This window comes from Phascolarctos cinereus, unplaced genomic scaffold (assembly GCF_003287225.1).
Source record: "Phascolarctos cinereus isolate Bilbo 61053 unplaced genomic scaffold, phaCin_HiC Scaffold_4;HRSCAF=312, whole genome shotgun sequence".
NCBI classification, from domain to species: Eukaryota; Metazoa; Chordata; class Mammalia; order Diprotodontia; family Phascolarctidae; genus Phascolarctos; species Phascolarctos cinereus.
In genome coordinates, this window is record NW_027555847.1 from 141,907,300 (window position 1) to 141,934,882 (window position 27,583).

Genomic DNA, 27,583 nt, shown 5'->3' on the forward strand with positions numbered 1-27,583 from the left:
AACTTTTTTTTGGAGGCAGTTGGGGTTAAGTGACTTGTCCGGGGTCACACAACTAGTAGGTGTCTGTGGCCATATTTGAACTCAAGTCCTCCTGACTCCTGGGCATATGCTCTATCCACTGCACCACCTAGCTGCCCCTGACATTAGTAACTTATGTATACATACACACAAACACACACATACTTACATATGTATATAACATATACATATCCAATTACATGTAAGAACAATTTTTAACATTCATTTTAAAAAAATTTGAGTTCCAAATTCTCTTTCTCCCTCTCTCATTAAGAAAGCTGCCATTAGTAACTTTGAGAAAAGAAGTTTCTGTAGAGCCGTGGGAATAGAAACTATATTTCCAGGAGATGAGTGGTGAGAAAATGGACTCCTAAGTCTAGTCTACATTGCCCAGAAGTTTGGCAATAAAATGGGAAGGGAGATATGTGACTACTTGGTGAGCCAGTAGGTTTTTTAGGATGACCATGTCTAGAGACAGAAGGAAAGAAGCCCAGAAAGAGGGGAGCTAAGGAAGTAAGTTTTGTGAAGATGGTAATTTCACAGATGACAAAACTGGCTCAGAGAGGTTAAATAACTTGTAAAGGTCACACAGGTTATGTATGTTGGAGCCTGGATGTAACCCTGGTCACCTTATTCTCAAACCTGGGTGATTTTCACACTGCCTCAGTTTCCTCCACTGAAATGACCTCTACCACCCTTTCAAGCCCAGCACTTTTTCAGGCTATTTAAGGCAAGAAGGGGCCAATTCTGTTTACTCATAAAACGAGCCCAGCTCTGCCTGCTCAGCTGTAGCAAAACTTCTTCATAAGTTTTTGTTGGCTTTCGGTTTTTTAAATGCAATGTGTGGGAAAACATCCTATCAGAGCAACACTGCTTTATGGGCCGTGGCTGTGACCTAAAATAACACCAACAACCATATAATAATACCTTCTATGTTTATAGAGCCTTTCTTCTGAGAGGCTCAAAGTGTTTCAACAAATATTTTATTCATCTTCATAACATGGTGCCTGTGAAGCAAGTAGGGGATAGATATTATTAGCTACGTTTACAGATGAAGAAAATGAGGCAGAAAACTCCTAAGTAATTTGCCCGGGGTCACAGAGTTGAAGCAAATGCATATATAGGACTAGAACTCAGATCTCCAGACCTAATGTTTGTTCAGAAAAGGGTTTGGCTGGGCAGAGTTATAATGTAATTACCAAGTCTAGGGATTGGTTCTCTATGAATCACCTATACAACGCAAAAAGAGCATGTTGACAATATGTTTTATTTTCCATTTTGTACTGAGAATAAAGATTATTTTCTGAACTGGACACTGGCCCCAAGTGAGCGGTCTCTCCAGCAGCTGTGAAACGTGATGTTCTCGTTATCCTGACATAGAATTCACGCCTCACACATCCTTGTCCCCTGTCCCCCACAAAGGGGGGAGGGGGAGAAGATAGAGTTAAGTGGCATCCTCACTTACACTAGCAATCTATGGGGAATCTCTGACGTGGTATCTCACTCAGGGCAAAGGGGCGGGGATCGAAGAAGGGGTTGAAGGGGGAGGAGAAAGTCTTTAATTGCACCTTTGACGTAAAGAGTTAAGTTGTTAAGGTTTGAGAAAACAAGGGAAAGGGCCCTCCACCCTCAATCCCTGTCTCTGGCTTCTGTCACCAAACTAAGGAAACGAAACAGAGAATAAAAAAGGGAGGGCAGAAGGGGCCTTGTCAAGTGGTTTGCTCCCACCCATGTCCCCCCCCCAAAAAAAAAGAGGAGAAAGCGGGTTTCTTCTTTGCTTCTCTCCTCTACTCCTAAGTTTTTTTATTTTTCTTTAAAGATACTTTGGAGCTTGAAAGGAATTTTTGAAACATCGGGTTGCCTGTAATGCAGACGCGAGGACAAAGCGCGGGCCACTTTATAGCGAGGGCTTTTCTTGGAACGATCCTGGGTGGACTCACCCTTGGTGACCTGCCTCAGTTCATCCCATCTGCCACTCAGCAGCTAGGGAGAGGGGCGGGGGAAGCGGGGCTCTGCTCGTCGCCCTTTTAAGGGGCGTGTCGCTCCTCCACGTGCTTTCGGTGAGTGACTGAACTACATAAACAGAGAGCCGGGAAGTAGGGGGTGGGGAAGAGAAAGAGAACAGAGTTTGACCGATAATAACCCCACTGTTCAGCGCAGCCGAATCTATAAAAGGAACTAGTCCAGGCTAAAAACCCTTAATTCTGGGAGAGAGGGACTGAGGACCATATGCTAGGCAGAGCAGGAGAAGCCCATTGGTGCTCACAGGAAAGCCGAGGCAGCGACTGGCAAAGGCAGGGGAGGGGGCACCAAAAGGGTATCTTGGGCGAGAGCCCATTTCTTTGCTCGCTCTCTCTTTTTAAAAATTTTTTGTTTTGTTTTCCACAAGTATTTCCAAAGGGGCAGGGGAGAGAGTCGCAGAAACAAAAAGTGGAAAGCAGGTAAGAGCCTCTCCAACAACTTAAGATTTTCCTCTTTGTTGTGTGTGTGGGGGTCCCCTCCTCTTTTCTTTCGGGAGGAGGAGATAGGAAGAAGAGTAAAAGTCTGATTTCTGTGATTCTGTGATTGGGTGGGGGGACCCCCGCATCTGCCTGCCCTCTCTCCCCTCTGGGCAAGGTTTCTCCCCAGCCCGTAGCTGTGCTTTGGGAGCTTGAAAACACCCCCCTTCTCCATTTCGTCATTGCTCTCTTCTCTGGAGTAAGTCGGGAGGCTCGTCTCCTCCTGAAAGTCGAGCATCCCTTGGGATCCGTGGGGACTAATGGTACGGGGCCCCTTTCTTTGTCCATCCTGCTGCCGGCGAGGCTGAGTGCGGGGAAGGTGGGGTGGGAGAAGGACATTGAAGAGGAGAACGCGAACCACTTTTGGGGAGAGACCTACCGGAGCGGAATTCAGAGTTTTTGTGAACTGAAGGGAGGAAGAGCAGTACCTGGTGCAGCAGGAGCTCTCTCCTTTGTTAAGGGATGCCTGACGCTTCCAGAACCCCTGTTTTGGTCTTCTGGTTCTTGCGCTTTTTTAGCTGGGAGATGGTTCCTTCTCTTCCTCCTCTGGGTAACCAACAAGAAGGGCATCGGGATGTATTCTTTCTGATCACTTATTATTAATAAAGCATTTCTTGTTTATTCTTTAAACACGGGGCATTCCTTACACAGTTTAACTCCTCTCATGGCATTGATTATTCTTTCTCCCTCCCCACGCCCCCCAATTTTGAGGAATAGTCTGAAAATTTCTAGTGAACGTTCGTGTGTATCTAATAGGTCTCACCTGGTGAAATTTTTTTTGTTTTCAAAAGAAGACGTGCAGCAAAGAAGGGGGTTCGAGGAGATGGTGGATTAATGCAATCTATGTTGCGCTTTTATCTTCCTCCTTGACTCTAGCCCTCCTCCCACTCCCCCCCAATTTTGGTCTTTTCATGCTTTGCTGCTTGTCTCTGTTGCCTGTGTGTGGAGACGGCTGCGCAGCTAGAATGACCGAGAGTAACCCCGGCCGGCTGCGCAGAACACCGAGCTCTGCCACATAGCGTGGGGAGGGCGGGGGCGCGCAGCAGCACCCCCCCCCAAGCCTTTTCTCCCCTCCCCTTTACTTCCTCCCCTTGCTTCTCTCCCGAGCCTCTTGGGGCTAAAGAATCCGGAGCTCCTCGTTGCAGGGTAGAGATTCTATCTGGAGTGATGGGTGGGTGGGGAGTAGGGAGCTTGAGGGGGTCCCATCTAAGTACCACTAGGACAGACAGACTCTTAGGGAGAGCTTGACTATGAGGGCAGACAGCCGGTCTGGGCTATAGATGCGAAGTTCATTGTTTCCTTTCTGATCTAGATTGAGTCAGCCATGGGTTGGGAAGCTGTGCTGACGCAGACTAGGAGGAAACTCTATAGAAAGCCCCTTTTTGTTGATTTTCATGTTTGTTTCTCTGCCGCCTATAATCCTTGGCTAAGTCTTGGAGGTTTCCTGGTGGTGGAAGTCTATAGCTCAGGGCTCTTTCATTGTCTTTTGACTCCCTCCTTTGGGGACATAGCAGAAATGAAACAGACTCAGGACAAGAGTAACCAGGCACTGGTCTTTTTCAGTATTGAGATATTCAGATTTTAGAAGGCAAGTGATACTTTTGAAGGATACTTCGAAAAGTGAGCACAGGCCTGAGACTCATTGTTTTGTTCTTGTGACACCCTATGGAGATTTGGGTCTTGACCAGCAAACAAAATAATTATACGCATAACTTTCGCAACTCACAATGCATTAATTATTAAAATGGAACCAAATGAAATCACAGCTCTAATTGCTTTTTCTCACCTTTGGCAATAACACTGTGTAGAGGATGAGCTTACTCTGTCCACCCCAAATTCCCAACAAAACAGAGCAACTTTTTTACCATGCAAATTGGGCTGTTTTCATTGTGTGGACCAATTTAAATGAAAATGCAAAAGAAAAAAAAGGTACTTAACTCATTAAAAGTTTTATTTTTTGTTGCTGAAATTAACAGACCCCAAATAAAGGCACATTTACATTATCCATAGTGAAATAGAAAGGCTTGTACCTGAAACTTCAAATCTTTTATGTATATACAGTTTGCTTTTAATACTGATAAAATTATTATTTACGTAGTGCTTTAAGGTTTGCAAAGTGCTTTACGTATATTTGATCCTCACCATATTCGAGTGATTTAGGTGCTGTTATTAATACTCATTTTATAGAATGTCTGGCTCTGAATTCAAACTCGGACCTACCTTCCTCTGTCCAACATTATGTCTACTTTGGCAACCTATAATAATTAATTCAACGTGTAACATTCCAAGCTGTCTTGCTTGTTTGATATGCCTCATTTTAATATAATTTTCCAATACTCACTTTTTAAAAAAGATATTTTTCGGTTTTTATTATTGTAAAACCCACTGGAGAAACTTCTGTCTCAGACCCTCCCAAATCAGCGAAAGTGTGAAGTCCTGAAAATCTTTGACTAAAAGTGATGCTGTAATGCTTTCCCCCCTTCTCAACTGAGCTTTTCCTTTGCTCATTAAAAGCAGTATCATTTTGGGTATAGTGGAAAGAACACTGAATTGAAGAATCAGAAGAAATGGGTTTGAATCCAGCCTCTTAGTAATTGTGTGACTTTGGGCAAGTCACTTTTTCTCTGAGTCTCAGCTTCATCTTCTGTGAAAAGTTGTTGAGGTCAATCTCAAGTCAAGACAGTGCACAAATAAAATATTTTTGAAGGTATTTCACTCACACAGTCACACACACACCCTGAAGTAGAATTAACTTGAAAGCAAAGGTCATCATCATTTTTTTTGTAAAAGGGAGAATATGTTAAGATGAACTAATGGGACACTAATTCTAGGGACAGCTTAATTGAGTATGAATAAGCCTTCCTTCCAAGGACAAGGGCTACTTTTGATTAAAGAATGGTAAAGTTTCTGTGAACTCAATTTTTCTCCAATGAGCTTGTAACCTTCAAAGAGTATGGTAATTTCTAACCATTTTAGTTTTAAGTCTCAGTCATATATGTAATAAATCAGGTTCATATTTTGTTTCAGTAAACATCTGTACAAGTGTCTTGAGTTGACACTATCACATCTTCCAGGATTGGTAGAGTGGTTATTAATGTTCTTTGAGTTCTCTGATTTTCCAATACATTAGGAACTCATTATACATGCATTATTAAAATGGAGTGAAATGAAACCCCAAGTCAGGTTTTTTTCTCATATTTTGCAGTTATATCATGTTGGGGGGAGCTAGAATTTTTTGCTTTTAAAGGGTTTTTCCCCCTAGTTTTTTCTTACTATTATATTTGTTCCTTTGGTCTAGGATTTTAATTTGCCTTATAATTTTGATCCTCCTGAGTCTTGAAATAACCAAATAATTATCTCATGACTTTTTTATACTATGGTAAATTTGTTTAGAGATATTAAATAATAGAGGTAGATTGAAACTGAAAGTCTCTTTAGGCTGTGACTTCCATCTGTCAGATAAAAAGATGTTTTTAAACATTCATTTTAATGCATCTAACCTCAGAGAGGACACAGAATGTTAACTCTTGCTCTGTAGAAATGGAGTATTTACCATCCTTTTTGAGAGTAATTTCCTTTCAAGACTTTAATGACATTTATCTGCCTCTCCTATTCCCTGTATAGTATACATAAAAAGCAAAAGTTATTACAGTGAGGTAGGTATGGCTTTTTTCAATATCCCTCGTAATTACAGTGAACTGGATATGAATTAATTTGAAGAAAAGAAGAATATTCCAATGAGTGGCCATTGAATTCAGTGAGCTTATCTGCTGTGGCCCAGTGCAGATCATCAGATGATATATTATTAATTCACCTACTATCATCACCATTAGTCCTGACAAATTCCTGTTTGGCTTACTGGGAATTTTATTTAGGGATTGCAACACTTATAGAAAGAACAACAAAGGGTAAAGTTTACTCAACTCTAAATTTCCCAACTTTTCCTTGGATTAAAATTAAGACCTCACTATTATTTTAAACTCATTTCCTATGAGTATCTTGGGTTCATCATGTCTGAGCTGTATCATAGAAAACAATAACCATTTATTAAACTGATTGACAAAAGAAAAGAATAAATAGTTTGCTTCTTCTTCAGTGGATTTTTTTGGTTGGTCATGATAAAATGAGATTACTGAAATGCCTTTCCTTAAATTATATTGTTGACTTTTTGGTTTTATGTCTTTCTCAGTTATTTTAGTTTTGTTAAAGATGTGATTTCCAAGTTATAAAAGAACAAGACACGTCCAGGATTCGTCTCCTTTTTCTTTTTCCTTCTTTTCTTTTTCTTTTCCTCTTTCTTTTCATTTCTAGCACTTCTTATTACAAGAAAATATGGGATTATTTCAAAGACAGAGTCTTAGGCAAAAGATGTAGGATGGAAAACTCCTGACACAGCTTTTCTTACAAAATGCCCTAACAAGTTAGAAAGGGCACTGACACTCAATTATTTCATCTCAATTTCAGGAGGGATTAAAAAGCTTGATTCAAATTGTAAATGTTTTGCTAATTGAAATTTATGAGAGACAAAGCAAGGTATTTTTAGGGTTTTCCATTGAAGTTAGATATGTAGCTAAAGAAATATAGCTATAACATTGGAAGCAAAGGTGGTATAATAAATGGACAGTTAGGCCTCAGGAAGATCTGGGTTTAAGTCCCACATTTGACATGAAGTGGTTAGATGACTGAGCCAATCATTCAACCTTTCTGTGCTCAATGACTGCTTTGTAAGACTATGAATTAAGACAATTTCAGTTTTGCATCATCAATACAGGAGTTTCCTCGAAGGGAGCTCCATAAACCATAAAATCACGAGTAAGGGACAAAAAAAATTTATAGACATAGAGTCAGACAATGAAAAACTTATTCCAAGTAATTTTTCTGGTGCCTTTTAATCTCTATGCTGTGAGAATACGGATATTCCTTTAACCGTGTTCTCAGTTTAGCATAGTTTGTTGTTGTTTGTCCTTCATTCTTGAAGAGGACCAGTGATATCACAAGGGTGATGTCTTGACTTTTGTGTGAATTGAATTTAAGTGAGGCGGAGCATAGTGAATAGAATGACTTGGAGTCAGGAATATGAGCAAAGTACAGTGTTAACCTTAAAATCCTGCATACATGCCGGTTATCATCTTCATCTTCGTCATTCTTAACCAACTGAGATTCTGTTAGAAAGTTTCATTGCCAGCACTATTTTCCCCTCTGATATATTACATATGTATCAAAAATATTTGTATACAGTAATTTGTGTAGTTGAAAATTGGTCCATCATTTTCCTCCAGACTTTTTCCCCAGTCGCTTTCATTTCAGGGGGAGCTCGTTTCCTCATTGGGCCAGCAGCACTTTGGGGCATCTGTTTATTTCAAGTTCCAGAATGTTCTGTGGCTAAATTGAATTGGTAACTGTTAGTCTAACTCAAGCCACCAAAATAGCATATCATCCTTCAGCCCCTGATTTTTACTGAAACTTCGTGAATGAGCATCTGACACAGTTACTGAAATAGAAAACGTTTGGAAATACTATCCTTTATCAATCCAGAAATGATCTGTGGAGAAGCCTAACAACTTAGGAAGGGAGTCTTAAGTCTTCTAGGCAACTGCAAGAAAACATCCCTTAGGGCCTTATTTCCTTCCCCTCCTCCTTCTTATTGTGGTATGGGCTTTACATGCAAAACCTGGGAGATCCATCCAGAAGATATTCAACAGAGGAAAAGTCAACACAGTTAGTCTTTGCTCTTCACTAAGAAATTATGCAAAGCCAAAGGGCCTTGATTTATATAGCTGGAAAGTCTCTTAGAGAGTGTTCATTCCAACTCCCTCCTTTTACAGATAAGGAGACTGAGGCCAGATATGAAGTGATTTGATTGTAAATGGCAAAGTCCTCTTTCAATAAAACCAAGTACCCCTTCATTGGGTTTCCTTAGTTTTTCTTAAGCAATTGAGATTTTTAAAAAAATTCTAAAAGTACTATGATGTGATACTTATGGAAAAGAATAAATAACTTAAGAAGAAATTTATATGGGAAATAACCTGAGTTAGGCCTAGATAGATTTATGATCAAAATTGGGAATTTTTTGCTTAAGATACTGAGTCCAAAGTATTTTTATTGGAACAAACAATTCTTCTCCCATCCGCTTTAAAAACAAGTTGTTTCATTTCCCTTTCTTAAGACAGCTGTGCTTCTCCAAAAAGGTTGTACCCTGAAATTCCATGTTTTTGTATTTTTATTAATGCATTTTTGTTATGAAAGATTTTCCACTGAAATGAATTAATTAAAATTTTTAAAAAACACAATTTGTATGTGTAAATCTAGTCACCAATTCATTCTTGCTTTTATATGCCCATAAATCAGCAACATTTCTTAAGCTGAAGTCTTAGTTCTAGAAATTCTGAAAGAAAAGATTTGATGTGACTGATTTTGAAGTCTTTTGATTTTCTGTACCTTTTTCATTTGAACAAATACACTAGGGAAAAAACTCAAAGTTAACACATTTTAGGAAAACAGTGGTATTACACTAACTTGTTTGTCCCCAGCAGAATTCTGTATAAGGTGACCCATTAAAATGATACCTTCCTTAAATTCATGTTTTATTAGGTAGCAACTGAGCTGAGCAGGCTACTCTGAATAAGTAAAAATAATTAATTGTTAGGATCATCCTGTTAGAAAACAGATTTGTCAAAAGGTTATACTAATGTTTCTCATGAAGCCTAAAATCATCTACTGAGGGTTCAGCTCCACCTAAAACTATATCTGCTCTAAATTGCTTTCATTGATTTCCCCCAAAATGAGGACCAGACAGTGATATTTATTGAACTCTTGCTTTTTTTGGCAGTAGCCATCTACTGCATGCTGTAATTCAAGATTAAAAATTTGTCCTGAAAAAAATCAACGTATAGCCAAAGAGATGGTTCAGTGAAGGCAGAGGGGGAGACATTTAATTCAATTCAATACACAGTTATCATGCTAGAGTAATGGTGGATTATGGCATCAATATGAATAATCTGTGAGTCTGGATAGTCATTCTAAATTTGACTCAATATTGCCTTTCTTTAATTGAATTTATTTTCTGTACAGACAGGAGTCAATATTTGTTTGTTTTTTCTTGGTTCCACCAGTGCTTTGCTTGGTTGCGTTAAGCAGGCTGTTTTAATATCTCACTGCCTCAGTTTCTCTATCTGTAAAATGGGGGAAAATGGCACCAGTCTCTGCCTTTGTTCTTTGATTTGTGGTCATGACTATCCTGGGTGGAAACCACTGTTAAGTAATTCGGTGAGAATTTAAGGGCAGGAAAGGTGAGAGCATCTTCTTCCACTCACTGGAAGAAAACATCCCTTTGGGCCTTATTTCCTTCCCCTCCTCCCTTTTATTGTGGTGTGTGCTTTACATGCAAAACCTGGGAGATCCATCCAGAAGTGATTTGGTTGTAAATGGCAAAGTCCTCTTTCAATAGAACCAGTACCACTTCATTGGGTTTCCTTAAAACAGTACTTCTTCACTGAATTTCCTTGAATTTGTTTCGATTCTGAGTCCCTCTGGCTTTTGGGATGTTCAGAAGGCAGTGATTAGGGATGGGTAAAGTACCAGCTTGTAGTTGTGTCCAAAATTTAAGGTAAGACAACACGATTGGTTGTTACTAGAGAAAGTAATAAAGAGGGCTGGAAGGGAGAGATAGATAGGAAAAAAAGTAGTGGGAAAAACCTGGCTCTTAGGACTAGGTGAGCAAGAGATTTATTTGCCTGCGGCGAATCTCTAGGAAACATTCCTTTAGTAAGTGCCTTGTATTTGATTTACTCATCCTAGGAAGATTAGAAACCAGTTCTTTTTTTTTTTTTAACAAATACATAGAACTCATTTTCTCAAAAAGTACATTTCACCAGTGGATGGCAGCATGAATCCAAATGCCTTTCTCAGTAGCTCAAGGTGTTATTAAGCTTGGAACTCTTATAAATGTTGGCACTGGCATGTGCTTCCTTCAGAAAATCTGGCTTCACCGAGCCAATACCTTAGCGGCAAGTGGTTTTGTTGGGTTTTTTTAAAGAGTTATTCAAAAAGGAATCACTAAAGTGTTCCTTTAAATAGCAAGATTCCCCCAAATGCTATTTAAAAATAAGATTCTATTTACTCAAATCCATGTTTATACTCAACTTTTCAGGAACAAGCTTGTTGTGTAAAGCAAAGTTCGTACAGATTGAACCGGAGTCTGCTTGTGTGGTACTTCTGTTTTAGTGACTTGGGCACTTTTAGAAGCTTCAGTAGATAACGATTGCAGGCTATCAAGATATTGTTCAGAAAATTACTGTTTTAGCAACCCCCATATAAAGTTTGGTTAGTTAGCACCGTCTCCTTCTTGATAAATGGATGGCATCTTAATGAGATGAGTTTGATATTGTTTGAAGGTCAAAAGACTGAGTAAGATAGGTGTGCCACCCTTCACCTGCATCTTCATTTCATCCCAGGTCATAAAAAACACCTGACTTATAAGAGGTGTGTCTTTGGAGAAGTAGACCAGGCCAAGATTTGATCCTCATTTAAACAGATGATTTCTACTGTGTTTGGCATGATTTATAAAGGTCAAATCCCTTTTCTGTGGAACCTTACATATTTTGGCATGCTGATTCTGATTTAGTTGGTAAGCAAGAAAGGCTATTTCCTTTTAGATTTTAATTACAATGAGACCTCGTCTGAGTCCTAGGGTCCTTCAGGAAGTTCAGAGCTTAAGATATTCTCACTGGTTTCTTTTGAAGGCCTCTGGAAGAGATGGTACACTCTCAACCAGTAACATTTCACTGTTTAATAGTTCCCACAGGCAGGAAATTCGCCTTTTTTACAATAATTTACAATAATTCTGTGACAAATTAAGACCACAGATCTACTCCTGTGACCACAATCCAGTCCTGAGCTGATATATGTACATTTCATGTATACACCTTCATTCTTTTTTTTTTCTTGGTTGAACATATTAAGTAGGAACAGACAAGAATCTTTGACAGTGAATAGATTTATGGACACCTAATCTTAGCTTTTTATAAAACACCTGCTGTCCGTCTCTATGTCAGCTGGAGAATTTAGAATCCTATTAGTCAAACAACACGTTTTTATTGAAGACTTACTTTATGAGAGGTAATATACTAGGTACTATGCTGGATAAGGGCAGCTAGGTGGCGTAGCGGATAGAGTTCTAACTGTGGAGTCAGGACGACCTGAGTTCATAATTCAGCCTCGGATGCTTACTAGCTACGTGACCCTGGTGAAGTCACTTAACTGTTTTACCTCAGTTCCTTATCTGTAAATGAGCTGATGGAAAAAAAATGGCAAACCACTTGCCAAGAAAACCCCAAATGGAGTCAGGGAGAGACTGAAATGAATGAACAAAAACAATAACAGCAGTTCTGGTTAGAAAGATCCTGCCCTCAAGAAGCTCACACTTTAGTTAACAGAGTTAAAATAAACAAAAATGACTATTAAGCAATGATTAGACTCCACAAACTAATTGTAAACATTGGTCTGTTGCTTTACAGTAAACCATGAAGACACGTACTAATGTACAAATATGAGGTAGTAAGTGCCAAATGGGTGATACTTGACTTAAGTCAAGTCAGCTAGCATTTATTTAGCACTTAATATGTTCAAGACACTTCTAATCATCGGGGAAACAAGGCAAAAAGAAAAGCCACTCCTGCCTTCAAGTAGATTACATTCTAAAGGAAGAAGACAACACATGAAAAGGAGCTAAAAAGGGCTGGACTGGGAGGTAGGGTGGTCTGGTGGTCAAGTCTTGAGAATGGAGAATGTCAGGTCTGGGCCTTAAAGGTTCTGGGAAAAACTCACCAATGGAAGAAGGAGTCCACAGAGACAGAGGGAGAAGGTAGCAGAAGCATTATCACATTTAACAGGAATTTGGAGGAGATAAAGACCCATCACAGTGGACAGAAGTTGTCCTGGTGGTATTCTGCAATATTGCTGCTCAGGGTAAACAATGATACTAAGGCTAGAGCCTGAACATAGTGTTTTCATCCTTAGTCTAGTGTATTCATGAAATTGAGATTCTGCCCAATAGATGCTAGATCAATTTTCAGTCCTTTTAAATGTGTTAGTTGTGTGGCCTTTCAAGACCCAAGGTGACAGTGCTTTAAAAAATGACATGTCAAGTTACCTTGCCATTTGTCAGAGGTAAGAAAAATAATAATTTTTCCCCCTAATCTGAAACCTCCTCCTCCGAGCTCTGCTTGAGATCAGAAAGTCTTATCTGTGGTCTTTTGGACTCTTATCTTATGCAGAGGGATGGTAAATCCTGGTGACAGAATGTTGCTGACTAAATTTAGTTAGTCCATGAATCCAAGCGCTTTTCAACTTTGATAGTGCTAATTCTCCTCAAGTAGGAACCTTGAGTGAAGATAAACATTGAGTCAGCCATGTTTACTCATTTGTCTGTCCAATTTTGCATTTTGTAAGTTCAGTAGAATTGGTGACATTTCTCCACATTTTATATGGATATTCTCTGGCAATTATTCCATCATGTAAGTAGGAGTTATGCTTACGTGTACTATTTCTACATTTCTGTTAAACTGGATTCATTGAGGGAGGATTTCTGGGCTATTCTAGACCAGTAGTATTATTTCTCAGGGATCCTAGCTAGATACTGTAAGAGGGATTGTGCTGGGTTAAAGTTACATCTGTTAAATGGTGAGAATTGCACTCACCTGTTCCCACTGCCCTCGCTGGATGGTTGTGGAGATAATTAGAGATAATGGCATAGGAAAGATTATGTAAGTGGTACAATGTTATACTTCTGTAAAGTAGAGAGTAAATAAAAAGGAGAAATATTGGATTTACACTTACGGAATCACTTAGCCGGATTTTGGTTGGGTATTGTATCTTGTAATCACTCCCCCCCAAACCACCATAAATACACATTTGAAGAAGAGATGATTCCGCCTATAAGCTAGACTTCAGAAGTTAGCTAGCCTCTTCACTTTACAGATGGAGGAAACTGAGGCTCAGGGAGGTGCCTTGCCCAAGATCACACAAGAAGTGAGAGCTAGAATCAACTCTAGAGGCACCCATCTCAATTTACAGATAAGGAAACAGAGGTTAAGTGACTTGCATAAGGTCACAAAGCAAGTAAATGTAAGAGGCAGAATTTGATCTAAATGATTCCAAGCTCAGGTCCCTTGAGGCTGTGCCATGGTGCCTTAAGATCCACTGTACTATATTATATTCTGGTCTATACAGTTACCTATCATTTTCTATGTTTCTTTAAAGCTGGTTCTATTTTGGCCAACAAAACATTTTATTTGCAAAAATCCTAGTGAGTGTGGTACTTCAGGGGAGATTTGGGACCCTGAAAATGCTAACAAATACAAGTCCATGCTTTCTAAAAACCTCTCCTATCAATAATACAATTCACTTTGCCCATTTAATGTTGGCTAACAGTTTTAGAAAGTTTCTTCCAAGTTCAGAAGCATATACCAGTATGGTCTAACAAAAAGAGCATGGGATTTGAAATCTGAAGGCCTTGGTTCAGGTTCATGATTCCACATTCATTAGCTTTGGGCAAATCACAACATAGAGCCTGAGTTTCTTCATCTGTAAAATGCTTGCCTTTTACCCATCTCAAACGGTGGCTGTGAGGAAACAACATCAGTTTTAGGGTTTGTTTTTTCACTGTGAGGTGAAAGGGCATTACATTCGAGGTAACCTCTAAGGTGGTTTCTAGTCCTAAGGAGTTTATATATAAAGATATATAGATATAGATATAGATATAGATATAGATATAGATATAGATATAGATATAGATATAGATATAGATATATAGATATAGATATAGATATAGATAGATAATATCTATGTACCTTTTTTTTTTAAAAAAATTCTTCAAAAATATCCAGTCAGGCAGCCAAAAATGTGGTTGATTTTGGTTATCATAAAAAATGGCTGAACTTTAAGGGAGGGACAGCAGGGCCTGGAATCTTTTTGTAACCATGTTTACAGGCAGGCACCTATTTCTGGTGATTGATGAAACTCATATCACTTGATTGATTACATATCTGGCAAAGGTCAGCATATAGGGTTAACAAAGATATTTCTGGACAAGGCTGTGTCTTCTGTCCATTTACTTATTTGGCTGAGACTGGGCGAGGAAGCTGGAAAACGAATTTTGCTGACAGACTTGAAATAGGAGTTGGTGAACGTGGAGACAATTGTATTCAGGTATTGGCTTAACTCAATTATTTGAGTTCTGGATTCCAAGCCTGTGGGACTAGAGTTCGAGGCTCCTCTCTAGTGCTGAGGGTATAACATTTGAGGGTGAGCACTTAGTGTATTGTTTTCTTTAGTTTGTGTGTTAAGTAGGGGTTCTGTCACCTTGTCTCTGACAAAATATAGATTACTTGATTTCAGAAAAAATTTTGTGGTGAAAGGAAGGACAGAAAAGAAGATAGTAGCTTGAGAGGGTAGTAGGTATGTGTGTGATGGGAGTGGGGTAGGGAGAAGTCTTTTCATTTTTATTGTTAGAGGTTCGTGGGACATACTTGGTATGTTTGTAGGCATAAGGAATAAGATAAGAATCTACAGAAGAGTGAGAAAATGAGAAATACAGAGAGACTGAGAATATGTAGTGAGTGAGAGAGTAGAGGAGATATAATTGAAGAGGTCTAGGTGGTAGAGTTAACCTTGGAAAGGTGGAGGGTCACCTTAGTTTTTGTGACTGAAAAGCAGGAATGAATGTGGAGAGATTCGGAGATTATTTGAGATGGAGACAAAGCTTTAGTCATAACAGTGTGTTGAGGTGGAAAGGAGAAAAGGGAAAAAGGCAGAGAGAAGAGGGAGGAAAGTGGAGGTTTAGAGGGGTGGGGAATTAGTTACCTTAGGCTGGGTGGCCTCTATCTTCTTGATAATCTGCTCAGATTGAGGTAAATCTAGTTGGATTAGGTTCTTGAGTGTAGAAAAGTTTGGAATATAGAAAGGTAAATTTGATATAGAATTAACAGTAGATGAGTGAAAGGGTATCCAAGCATCCATAAGGGTACAGTTCAGTTAAGTAACATGAATTTTTGGCCTACTCAATAAGTATGATTTCTTCAGGAATATTTAGCATCTTCAGGAACAGAAACAGAAGACTGTGAAGATCACCCAATATTGGAATCATGGGGCTGGGAAGATTAAAGGGATGGGCTAGTCTTGGGTAATAGCATGCTGATACTTTCTGGGTTATAGAGATAAGCATATGCAGCCAAGGTAGGAGGGTATATGTGAGGAGAACTGATGGACTGGGAGAATTGAGAGGGTGGAATAATTAAAAAGTATGCTAAGGGTTAAAGAATAGATTTAGCAGGTTTGGGGTGTGTGTGTGTGTGTTGGGGGAAGAGCCAGAAGCTTTAAATTTTGGAGATAGAGCAGATCTGTGCCCAAAGTGAGGTCATGCTGATAGGTGGTTGGATATCTTTTCGTTGAGAGGAGATTCAAGTATTTAGAGTTGAAAATATTGAAGGGCCTGAGAGGCTAGAGTGTCAAAGTCATCAACAGGGATTTTGGAGTCACCAAAATTAATGACAAGAAAAGTGATAGTAACAAAAAATGTGGATCAGAAGTGTATTTCTGGCATGGCAGAAGTTGATGGAGACAATTTTACTCTGTAAAGAAGATACTATATGATATACTGTGAACTTTAAGGGAGAAGTTTTTGAATGATTATGGGTGTTCTGAAAGTGTCAATGGGGAAAAGAAGGAATTCTGCTGACCTCTTTTCTTCTGAGTGTAAGGAATGGTTCCCCCTAGACTGGATTTGGAGGAATCATTGTCTGGGGAAGGCCACTTTTCATTTCATGTGGGCAAATGAGTGAAGAGGCCTACCTGAAACCAGGGCAAGGAATATAGAAGAGTTTGCTTATCATAGGACAAAAGCTGGCAAAAGGGACATTGGGGCAGGGATAAGGAGGGACGGTATTGAGTCTAGGTAGCCTGAGAACCTAGGAGGAAGGAGTAGGAGGGGTTTTTTATAGAATGAAGGACCAAAGAGGTTGGGAAGTAATAGGAAGAGGTACATGCTAATAAGGGGGAATGCTGGGTGGGCAGAGTTTTATTTTTGAAGGATGTTTGGAGGGCTGTCCAGATCCAGTGCTAAAAGTAAGCTTAACTTTGCTTGAAGAAGCTGGTTTGAGGTAAAGAAACATGGAGAGCTCTTTTATTTTTTATGACTTTTAAGATGCAATTTGAAAAGTTTACCTTGATCATAATCCCATCTTATCATGGGATGCAGGGCAAAAATCCTTTAAGATTTTAGTACAGTTTCATTAGACTGGGAGAAGACAGGGCTAGAAGGGCTGTCTTTGAAGGACTTTTATCTCCACAGGTCTGAGCGAGACAAAAATGTGGTTTTTTTCTTGTATAGTCATCAGAAGTCTTTCTAAAACGCCATCAGGACTCTCACCTTACATCAAAAAGGAAAGAAATCCGATTGAGCTTTCATGCAAGGAAAAAAAAAGATTTCGTGGAAAGATTGCTTATGTGTCTGGGGCTTGGAGGGGACTTGGTGAATTTGACAGCCTTTTCCACATCCCTCCGATGCTAGCATTGTGTTTGGCTTGGGTAAAGTTCGATGTTTTTCCTTGAAAAATAATGTTGAAACAGGGATTTCTTATTTAGGGGAAAGGTTCTTCCCTCCAATCCACCCCCACTCCCCATAGTTAAAAGCAAATAGTTGTATTGTTTGCTCAGAGCCTCCTTTGAAGGTTGTTCTGTGTTTGTTCAGTGAGGATCCAGAAGTGCCATGTGTGAATGGACTGTTGCTAAAGTGTTTTGTTTCTCCACAGTTCTGCAGCTGTCAAAATAGAGTTCGCTCTTTGTGATATGTTTTCAGGGACTCAGAATGACTATAGTTACTAAAGCCGCTTCAGAGCAATAGATAATCTAAGAATGTGCTCGTTATCAGTAGGCATGGTGAAGGGAAAACATTTTTGGGAAGTGAATTTTGCATCTTTAGTTGTCAAAATGTGAGAGATGTGAACAACAACAGTAATAATACCCAGTATTTATATAGCATTTTACAAATACCTCTTTTCATCCTCCTAATTGCCCTTGGAGGTAGGTGCTGTTATTATTAGACCCATCATACTAAAGGGAAAACTGTGGGAGCCAGAAGTTAAGTGACTGCCCCAGATAACACACCTACTAAGTTTCTAAGGCAGGATTTGAATTCTTTCTGACTCTAGGAAGGTCTCTAAGACTCTTCCTGATTAGCTGCAAGCTAGGCAGAAGAGTGGATAGAGCACTGGGCCTGCAGTCCAGAACACCTGAGTTTAAATCCTGCCTTAGACACTTACCAGATATGTGATCCTGGGCAAGTCATTTAACCTTTGTCTGCTTCAGTTTCCTCATTTGTAAAATAGGAATAAAAATAGCACTCACCTTCCAGGGTTGTTGTGATGAGATAACATTTGTCAAGGGTTTCGCAAACCTGAAAGGGCCACATAAATGCTAGCTATTATTATTAATTATTACCACTAAATGCATTTCATAGTATCATGGTATAGTGGGAAGAATGTTAGATTTAGAGTTCAAGAGACATCTGGCTTTGATTTCTGCCTCTGATGCTTATTAACTGTGTAACCACTGGGAATTACTTAATTTTTCTGTTCCTGAGGGTATAGATCTCTATTTTATGAGAATAATAAAGCCTTCAGTATCTACTTTACTGAGTTATTGTAAAGCTCAGATGAAATACTTCAAGGTAGCCTAGTGCCTGACTTGGAGTCACAAGACTTATTTGAAAACACAAGACTTGGAAAAGCACAAGACTGAGTTTAAATTCTGTGTCAGATACTTTATCAGTTGTGTGTCCCTGGGTAAATCGCTTAACTTTTCTTAGTTTCACTTTTCTCTGTAAAAGGAGGCAAAATAATAGCCCACCCTATAGGGTTACTGTGAGTATTAAATAATGTTAATGATGCATATATAAAACATGCATATGTTTTATATATACATACACATATGCATGTGCATGTTTATATAATTATGTAGACCCACATGTAGATATTTTTATATTTGAACATATGGATACATAATACATGTGGGTATGTTTATATGTGCGAAAATGAGTGTGTATATACATTCACGTGTAATGTTTTATAAACTTTAAAGTTCCATATGGATTCTGCAGGTTTTATTATTTTCATTGTATAGATGAGGACACCAAGGGTCAGAGAAACTAAGTGATTCCCAGTGGTTACCCAGCTAGTTAGTCTTGTGTCTTCTGTTTTTTTTTTTTATTAACACCTTCTGGCAGTTGGCAAATCATTTTACTTAATTGTAGCCCAACTGACATTCTGATAGTGATGAAGTGTTTAGAGTTATTTTGTTTTTATTCCTTAAAGCATCCACAGAGTATTGAAAAAAACAAACAAGGGGAAGATCTCTAGCATGTTGAATAGTCATACCGGAGGATCTCTGAAAGGAGCTGGAGAGGAAGTGGAACAGGATGAGAAGGCACAAAGGCGGTATGGTGCACTCATTGTTCAGAATTGTTAGAAGAGAGAGCCTACTCAAAGATTTATAAATATACTTGGAGTCAGAGGGCCTAGGTTCAAGTGCCCATTCAGTAACTGACCAGCCATGTGGGCTTGTAGTTTCTTCATTTGTAAAGTGAGGCAGCAGGTTCAGATGAGGGCTAAACTCTTCTGGTTTTGAAGTCCAGTGTTTTCTTTTCTAACTTCCTGTATTCTAAGGCCTCTTCCAGCTTTAACATTGTCCAACTTCTCTTTCACTGCAATTCAGTCATTGTGTATGTTGGTAGTGTGATGGGTAATAATGTCTTTCATGCATTTATCACATACAAATTTCTGTTATTCTAGGATTTTTACTTCTGTTATCTCAAAATTTAAATGTTTAAAACTAGTTCACAAATTCTGAAATCAACCTCGCCCATTCTTTTCTTCCTGTTAAGTTCTGGGCCCAGCTTATGGTCTGTGCATTAAATCTATTCAAGATATATTTGCCAATCTTATGAGTTGTACATTCAATTGCATAACATAGGCTAGACCATCGGTATTCATCATCTACTTCTTTTTTTCTCTAGTAGGGAGAGGTAGGCTAAATTCTTTTGAGTGACTTTTGGATCATACTTAGGAGCCTCTACAATATTCTGCCAATCTGTGTCTGGAAGACATTACCATCTCTAAGAAATCACTTTTACATTTGGTCAGTGGGCTGAACATCCTCCATTATTTTGTGCCCCACTTGAGAGTCATTTTTAATGAGCCCATGCTTTTCCCTGAAACAAAGGCCCAGCCTTTGAGCATCAGCTTTCTTTTGGCAATGGTTGTATACCTGTGAGTTGCAAAATACCACAGTTTCCAAAAAAGTAAAGATGAAGGTCACCCAAATGGCAATTGAAAGAAGCATGGTAGGTGTGAATGGGCTGCAACATATTCTCTACAAAGAATTGTGCAAGAGAAGCAGTCTAAAGGCAGTGTGATGATATGTGGGAAAAGGTTGGAGTTGGAGGGCCTGCGTGACAGTCACTTATTTTCTGCATCTCCTTTCTCTATGATACTTTCCAGTTCTAAATCTGTGGTCCTGTGATGTCATCTGAGAGATGTGGCATTGGGGAAAGAGTAGGAGTAGTTATGTGGCAAAAGTAAGGGGCAGCTGTGGTCTGACCATCGACTGAACGTTTGACTTATATCCAAGCAATATTGAAGAAATCTTTTAGGCCCTCCTCAGGTTGAGTGGTGCCCCTCCCCACCTTGAGGATTTATGGGAGGGCATGGACTAGACTTTCCTAGGATAAGAAGGCATGGAGGGGGGAATCTTTTTTGTTTAAGGCTGATCACAAATTTCAGCATCAAAGATATGTATGTGTATTTATTATATATTATTATTACATATGCATATATTACATATATACACATACATATATATCTCCCAGCTTTTCTTCCCTTTTAAATTTAGCATTTTAAAATTTGAGTTTTTTGTGTTTGTTTAAGCATGATTACAATTTAATATGGTAAGGAAGTATACTGAATGTGGCAAGTACTCTACATCTAGGGATCAGGACCCATTTCCCTACTGCTGGCCCAAGTAACCAAGACCAGTTTCACAGGATTTATGGAATGCTTGGGAAGGAGGCAGGAGGAGTCAGACCCAACATTAATAGACCAAAGCAGAAAGGGAAATGGGGTTAGAGAAGATTGGGAGAGGTTTGATAATCCTACAGAATTTAGTGGCATACATAAAGAATTACACTACCAACTGCCATAGAGCAGGGCAGTGATAAACTGTGAGATTTGATTTGAACTGAGCTGATGAATCAGAGGGAGAGAGAAAAATTGCAGAATGAGTCAAGAAACCCTCCCACTGCGGAAAAACCCCCAAAAAGCAATATTTTACAGTGAAATTATGGGTGGGGCGGGTCTTCTTGTAATAGAGCATATTTGGCAATCAGTCACAAAGCCGGTAAAATAGCTTCTTCCAATGTATCACAGCCACTGACAAGCTGATCCATCTATACACATTGACTTCAAAAGCATATCCCTAAGGTATAAATCAGAGAATAGCCATTTTCTATGGCAAGGAATAAAATTAACAAACTCTTAGGGCTTATTTAAAGAGCTCTTTCTTCTTGCATATACATGAGTGCTCACAAGGCCCCATCCAGAGTAGACACATTTACCTTTTTTAGAATCAGTCAATGAATCAGCAGGCGTTTATTAAGTGCCTACTATGTGGCAAGCACTGTGTTAGGTACTGGAGATGGAAACTTTTAGTGCTAGGGAAAAGGATGCTAATGGTAAAGAGGTTTGATGAAAGTTGGAAGGGATCCAGGAGATTGTCTAGGTTAATTCCTAGCTAAGCAGAAAATCTCCCCTTCCCCTTACAATATTTCCAATAATTGGTCTTCCATGCTACATTTGAAGCTCTCCAGTAATGGTTGCCTTACTACTTTCCAGAGGCAGTCCTTCCTTTCTTTTTTTTTTTCCTCTTATACTTAGGAAGTTTTTCCTTAAACTGAATTAAACTTCCTTAGTTGCCCCTAGTTTTGCCCTTTGGAGCAAAATAAAACCAGTCTGACCCCCTTTCCACAAGATAGCCCTTCAGATACTTGAAGGCTGATAGCATGTCTCCAAGCCTGGTTATCTCCAGGAGACCTTTATTTAATCCTGATCTAGCAGGTTTCCATTCCCCTCACCATTCTGTTTTTGTTGCCCTATGGATTTAACCCATTCATTTAGAGTATTGAGAGCTTTGGGATCTTAATTCTATTATCCAGTGGGCTTTGTAGCATATGAAAACTCTGATAAGCAGGCCTTTTCTGCCTTCATACAAGTCATGGATAAAAATGTTAGACAAAACAGGGCCTAGGAAAGGCTCGGTGGAACTAGATACTTCATATCAGGTTAATATTTATTCATTCATCATCAACTTTTAGGCCCAGTCATTCAACCAATCCTGAATATCACCCATATTATTTAGTTTTGTTCAGAAGGCTGCTGTGAAAGATTTTTGTCAAATGGCTTACTGAAATCTATGCCTGTCTACCATTCCCCTGATCAATCTGACAAGAATCCCTGTCGAAAATGGAAATGAGCTTAGTCTGGCATGACTTAATGAATCCAAATTCACCCATAATGATCATTAATTCCCTTTTAACAATTAGTTCTAAAACTTTACTAGGAATCAAAAGTCAAGCTAGTGGGTTTCTAGTTTGAAGAATCTGATTTTTTCCTTGTTTTTTTTTTTAAATTGTAACATTTGTCTGTTTCCGGTTTTGTGACACGCCTCCCTTTCCCTATGAATTTTTCTGAGATCACTGACAGTAGCTAAGTAATAACTGAACCAGCTTTCTAGTACTCAGGATGTAGGTAGTCTGTATCTTTGCCAGGAAAACCCCAAATGGGATCAAAAAGAGTCAGACATGATTGAAAAATGACTGGATAACAACAATGATATAAATTGATCCCTCATTTCAACTTCCTGTTAATAATTTTTATTCTATACTTCCTTGCCTGAAGATGAACTTTCTTGGTAGAGAAAACAACAACATGAGAATTTTGTCTTCTTTCTGGTCCCATCTTCTGCATGCCCCCCCTTCTTCCTTTTGCTATTTTGCAATCATCACCAGCTTCAGTGAATTCATAGCTTTAGTGCTCCTGACACTGTTCTTACAAGCTTAACACATTATACCTGGATGCTAACCATAGAGGACTTATCAACAGATGGTGTCTACATTCCTCTTAGTTTGCTCAGAAAAAAATCTCTTCGATGACAGTTATATCTTCCACAGCCCCCAAGTGAAATGTAAATGTACTCATTTCCCCCCCTTGGACAATGCCCACCATCGTTGGAGCAATCATTCTGGTTTTGGTTTTTTCTCATTCCAAACTTTATTTATGTTCATTATAAATGGGGAAGGGGAAGCATTTACCCGAAGATCACAGGAAGAAAAGGGAGAGGGAAAGGAATAGGGTTTATATAGTGCTTATTATGTAGAGAATTGGGCAGGCACTGGGTTAAACTCATAATAGTAAAAGGTGAAAAGAAAACCCAAGAGTATATACCCGTCATAAAGAGACTTCCCGCATAAAGCTCTGCTTTTAAGTTATACTCTGGCTGATGCTTTGTCCAGCTGCTGTGGAATGCAAAAGACTGGCTCTCCCCCAGGTTTCCTAGATTCCTGGAGTTTTGGTACAGCTTCACTATCTTTTCACGTGCTTATATTGTCTTAGCTTAGTAATGTGAGAACTGACTATTGGGCGCTCTTGAGTAAGGTGGGAGTAGATACTGTTTCTACATACAACTAGCCTAGTCTTTCTGGAGATGCTCTAACCTAATTTTCAGGGTGCCAGTTTCTATTGCATTATGATAATCCTATGTGGCTTTTTATTATTATATATTGTATGGTGATACTCTTATGTGGCTTTTTTTTTTCTTTAAGCAGAAGGAAAATAATTGCTATTTTTGATGAAAAAAGTCTTTTAGGGTAATGGATCAGACAAAAAACCCCCCAATATCTAAAAAGAAGAAACCACCCTAATATCTAAACCTAGAAAGCATCTTATTACATTTTTGGCATTAGAGTAGAACCTACTAAAAAAATAGTGTTGGGGGATGTGCATGTTACCTTAAAAGTTAATCTTTTTACATCAATTTTATTTTAAGAGGTTTTTATATTTCTGGAAATATAATTTGCCCCAGAGTATATCTAAATCCATGTAATAATGGATGATTCTATAGTAAGTTTCCATTGCATTTAAATTCATTACAATTTTAAAATGCATTTTAATTGGAATTTTTTAAAAAAAATATGAGTTTGGGATAAATACTTTAGTGAGATGTACACTGAAGAAGGAAGTGAATGAATGGAAATTATCTGGTGAATTTTGATGTTGAAAATCACAGGACCATAGATTGAAAACTTGAAAATACCTTACTTAGAGGTTCTTTAGACCACTCCTTTTATTATACAGATGAAAAAGCTGAGACTCTGAGAAGGGTGATTTCTCCAAGGTCACACAAATATTCAGGAATAAAACTGTCATTTGAACCCAAGGTTTTGGACTTCAAATTCAGCACCTCCTCTACAAAGCATGCTGGTAATTAAAAATGGGAAGGGATAACATGTCATAGTAAATAGAGTACTAGACATGAAGTAAGAAGCAAGATTTATGTTCAAATTCCACCTCTGATAGTCAACAACATTTATTAAGTGCTTACTCTGTGCCAAATACTGTGTCAAACATGGTGAATAAGAAGACGGAACAACCTCCCCCCCTTCAGAAAGCAAACAAAAACCCAAACGAAAAAACAAACCAACATTCACTAGCTGAGTGGATGTGGACAAATCATTTCCCTGAGCAACAGTTTCCATGTCTGTAAAATGGGGATAATAAATCCTATAGTTACCTATCTCGGAAGGCTGTTGTACTCCCACAAGAGAATGCATATAAATGGTTTTGGACACCTTAAAGTACTATATAAATTATTATTATTCTATACAAATGTGTGTGATACATACATATATACACATATACATATGAATATGTATATATATACACAAGTGTGTATATGTGTGTATATATACACATACATATCTATATTTATATATACATATATATGTATATGTATATATATATATATATATATATATATATAGAGAGAGAGAGAGAGAGAGAGAGAGAGAGAGAGAGGGATTGAATTAATGGGGTTTTTAAAATCAGCTTCACTCAACTCCATTTTTCTTTGTTAAAACTTAATTAGACCTTTGCTCTACTTTTGGTTTAGTGAATAGGGGACATGTTTCTTGTTTCTGCTGTTTTGCTTCAAGCACTGTCAGAAACACAAAGTTCTTGTAATTTTAAAGCATGAGTTCTTAACCTGGGGTTCTTGGATGGATTTCTGAGCATCCATGGATTTTTAAAAAATATTTTTGATAACTATTTTAATATGCCTGGTTTCCTTTGTAAATCATGTATTTTATGACTAAATATATTCTTCTTCTTAGAAGGGGCCCATAGTTTTCAGCAGATTGCCAAAGGGGAGGGGAGATGTCCATTACACAAGAAAGTTGAAATCTCTTAGCCTAGTCCTTTGCATAATGTCAGGAGGGTAATGGAAACTAAAATATGAAGTACTTTTTTTCCCTGTGGGTTATTTAGATATCAGGAATCAGATTGGGAAAACTAGTCACCGCAGAGCCAGGGTTATCATTAACTTTCATCGCCATAGGCCTCTTCCCTGAAGTCCAGATGACTTCTTGGGTTCCTTTGCATGCCCAGTAAGCCCGTGCAAAACAACTGTACTATGTTCAGTCTTTCCAATAAAGAAAAACAGCACTTTCCAACAAGTAACTGAAATTGGTACATAAGGGTGGAATTGAGTTACCAGCCTTGGGAATGTTGGGAAAGATGACATACAGTACAAGCTTTTTTTCCCTTTTTTTTTCCTTCTGTTTGTTTATTTGTTCATTTGCTCCTTTGGAAAACTGATGTGGAAATCCCACATTGGCCTTCGTTCCTCAAACCTTCAGCTCTTGTGTTGCCAACTCTTCTCTCTTTGCATAGTTTTGCTCTGCACTGATTTGCTGCCTTCCAGAATGGTGTGAGAGACCATGTCCAATAGATGAGAATGATTTTTAAGGGGGCAGTTACCCTTCCTGACTTCCCAGGGAAGTTTCTGAGACAGATCAGGGCATTGAGTCCTATATGCTCTGACCTTATGTTCTCAGCAGGAAATGAAGTATTTTTTCTATGTAAGAAAGTAGCATATGGAGTGGAAAGGGACTACTAGTGTTCAGAGAATTGTCAATCCTCTTTAATCTTTCAAGGATTGGTGATTCCATCAAATACTGTCCATGCTGTGGAAGATAAGTCATTTTGAGTTGCTGTGGTTCAATGTTTTGTCAGCAGGTAGCCGGTACTTTAGTGATGCACCTAGCTAGGCTTGACCTAAGATGGCAGACCTAGACGCTCAAGGCCTTTCTGTTTTGGTCAGACCTCTAAAGAGTTTTTATTTACTAGAGTAGCTTCTGTGAATCCAAGGTCACCTCTTGGCCAGAGTAAGACATCAGAATGAGACTTTGGTGGAGGGTATTGCTATTTAATTTTAGAAAGACACTGACCAAGGAGAACCTGGTTTATTTTCTTCTGGCCAAATCTGCTGTGTCATCCCTCTAAGCTCTTAGCACAGTGTCTGGAACATAGTGAGCACTTAATGAATGTTCTATGTCTATTTGTCTATCTGGTCATCTCTTTATTTCTATTTCCTCTGTGGGAGAAAGAGATTTACATTTACATATTTGGGATTCCCTTAAGGGGCCACCACTCTTGGGCATTTAGATAACTTCGTTTTCTTCCTTCCTTGTCCCCTAGTGCATTTTAGAAGCTGGAGACCCAGTTGAATGCAGTTTCTAAGACAGTATCTAAGATCATAGATTGAAGACAATATCTAAGGGTGTTTGTCAGAGAGAACACACCATCAAATTGGCTGCCTTCAAATTAGGGAGGTTTTATTTTAAAAACAGCTGAAAACCCATCATAAAATAGAGTGTTTCTACTAAATGTTACCTTAGACACCTAAAAGCATTCATTTTGCTTCTAAAAGCACCTCATTTTGTGTCTAAAAATGGCTTATCAATTAGGAGAATGTGACTAATGTACCTGGACTATGGTATCTTTCTTACAGAGCTTGTCTTCTCTACCTCAAAGGAGTATGCTTTGGGCCTTAGCATTCCTTACAGAACTTCATAGGATGAGACTCCAGCCCCATTATTTTGAAACCAGTTAGCATTTTAACTTTTTTCTAACAATGAAATATAATCCGATATAGGATTAATGAGCTTTCCCCTTTCTTTTCCATTGTTCTAAAATTCTGCAACCTCTTTTGAAATTAGCTAGGTGAGTGATTTGAAAAAAAGAAACAGGTCCTAATAAATACAGTAAAGAGCAACACACATGAGGACTGCAAAGACATCTAGGAAGGGCTTTATGCAAAAATGCTGCATGGGGGGGGAGGGGAAACAGAACCAAAAGAATGGATCACACATTACAGCCATATAAGAGGAAAAAGGAGAGTGAGCATGATTGGACAATAATCTTAACAAGGACCTAGAGAGAGTGACTGAAAAATTGTTATGATGCTTTACCTATTGAAATTAATTAAAAACCTTTGTTTGGACTTTTGATTCCACCAATGTAGGGAACTGTCCTGGTGTGAAAATTGCTTTCACTGCATATCTGTAACTGTTCTGTAGCTCACTGTCTTAAAGAGTTACCTTGACACTGAGAGGTTAAAACGCTTGGTCACCCTAGGGTCTCACGAAACATGACTTCCTTCTAGAGCTCAGGACAAAAATCCTTAGAGCCGAAAGGAAATTCAGATGCTGGTTCCAACCTCCCATTTTACAGATTAGGAAACTGAGGTCCAGGGAGTGGAAAGGATTGCCAAAGGCTGCATTGTTAGTAAATTTCAGAGGGCAGATATGAACCTAGGTCTTCTGATTCCTGAGTGAAGTTTCTTTGTACCTCCTGAGCAAGTTTAGTTGATTGTATGCATATTAAATTCTTAATAAACCATTTAAT

General features: G+C 38.7%; 1 protein-coding gene and 1 long non-coding RNA gene across 2 annotated transcripts in view; one reads left to right on the top strand and one right to left on the bottom strand.

The window, feature by feature from the left end:
* Positions 1 to 1,266: 1,266 nt before the first annotated feature.
* On the bottom strand, positions 1,267 to 3,517 carry LOC144456822 (uncharacterized). The gene is made up of 2 exons (XR_013485950.1): positions 3,280 to 3,517; positions 1,267 to 3,062 (listed from the first exon to the last, which is right to left on the bottom strand). It is a non-coding gene; the product is annotated as an uncharacterized LOC144456822 (long non-coding RNA).
* Positions 2,160 to 27,583, top strand: part of ABCA1 (ATP binding cassette subfamily A member 1) — a 160,278-nt gene continuing 134,854 nt past the window's right edge. Inside the window, 1 exon segment of the mRNA XM_020995438.2 lies at positions 2,160 to 2,459. The gene's annotated coding sequence lies outside the window, so the exon portion shown is untranslated.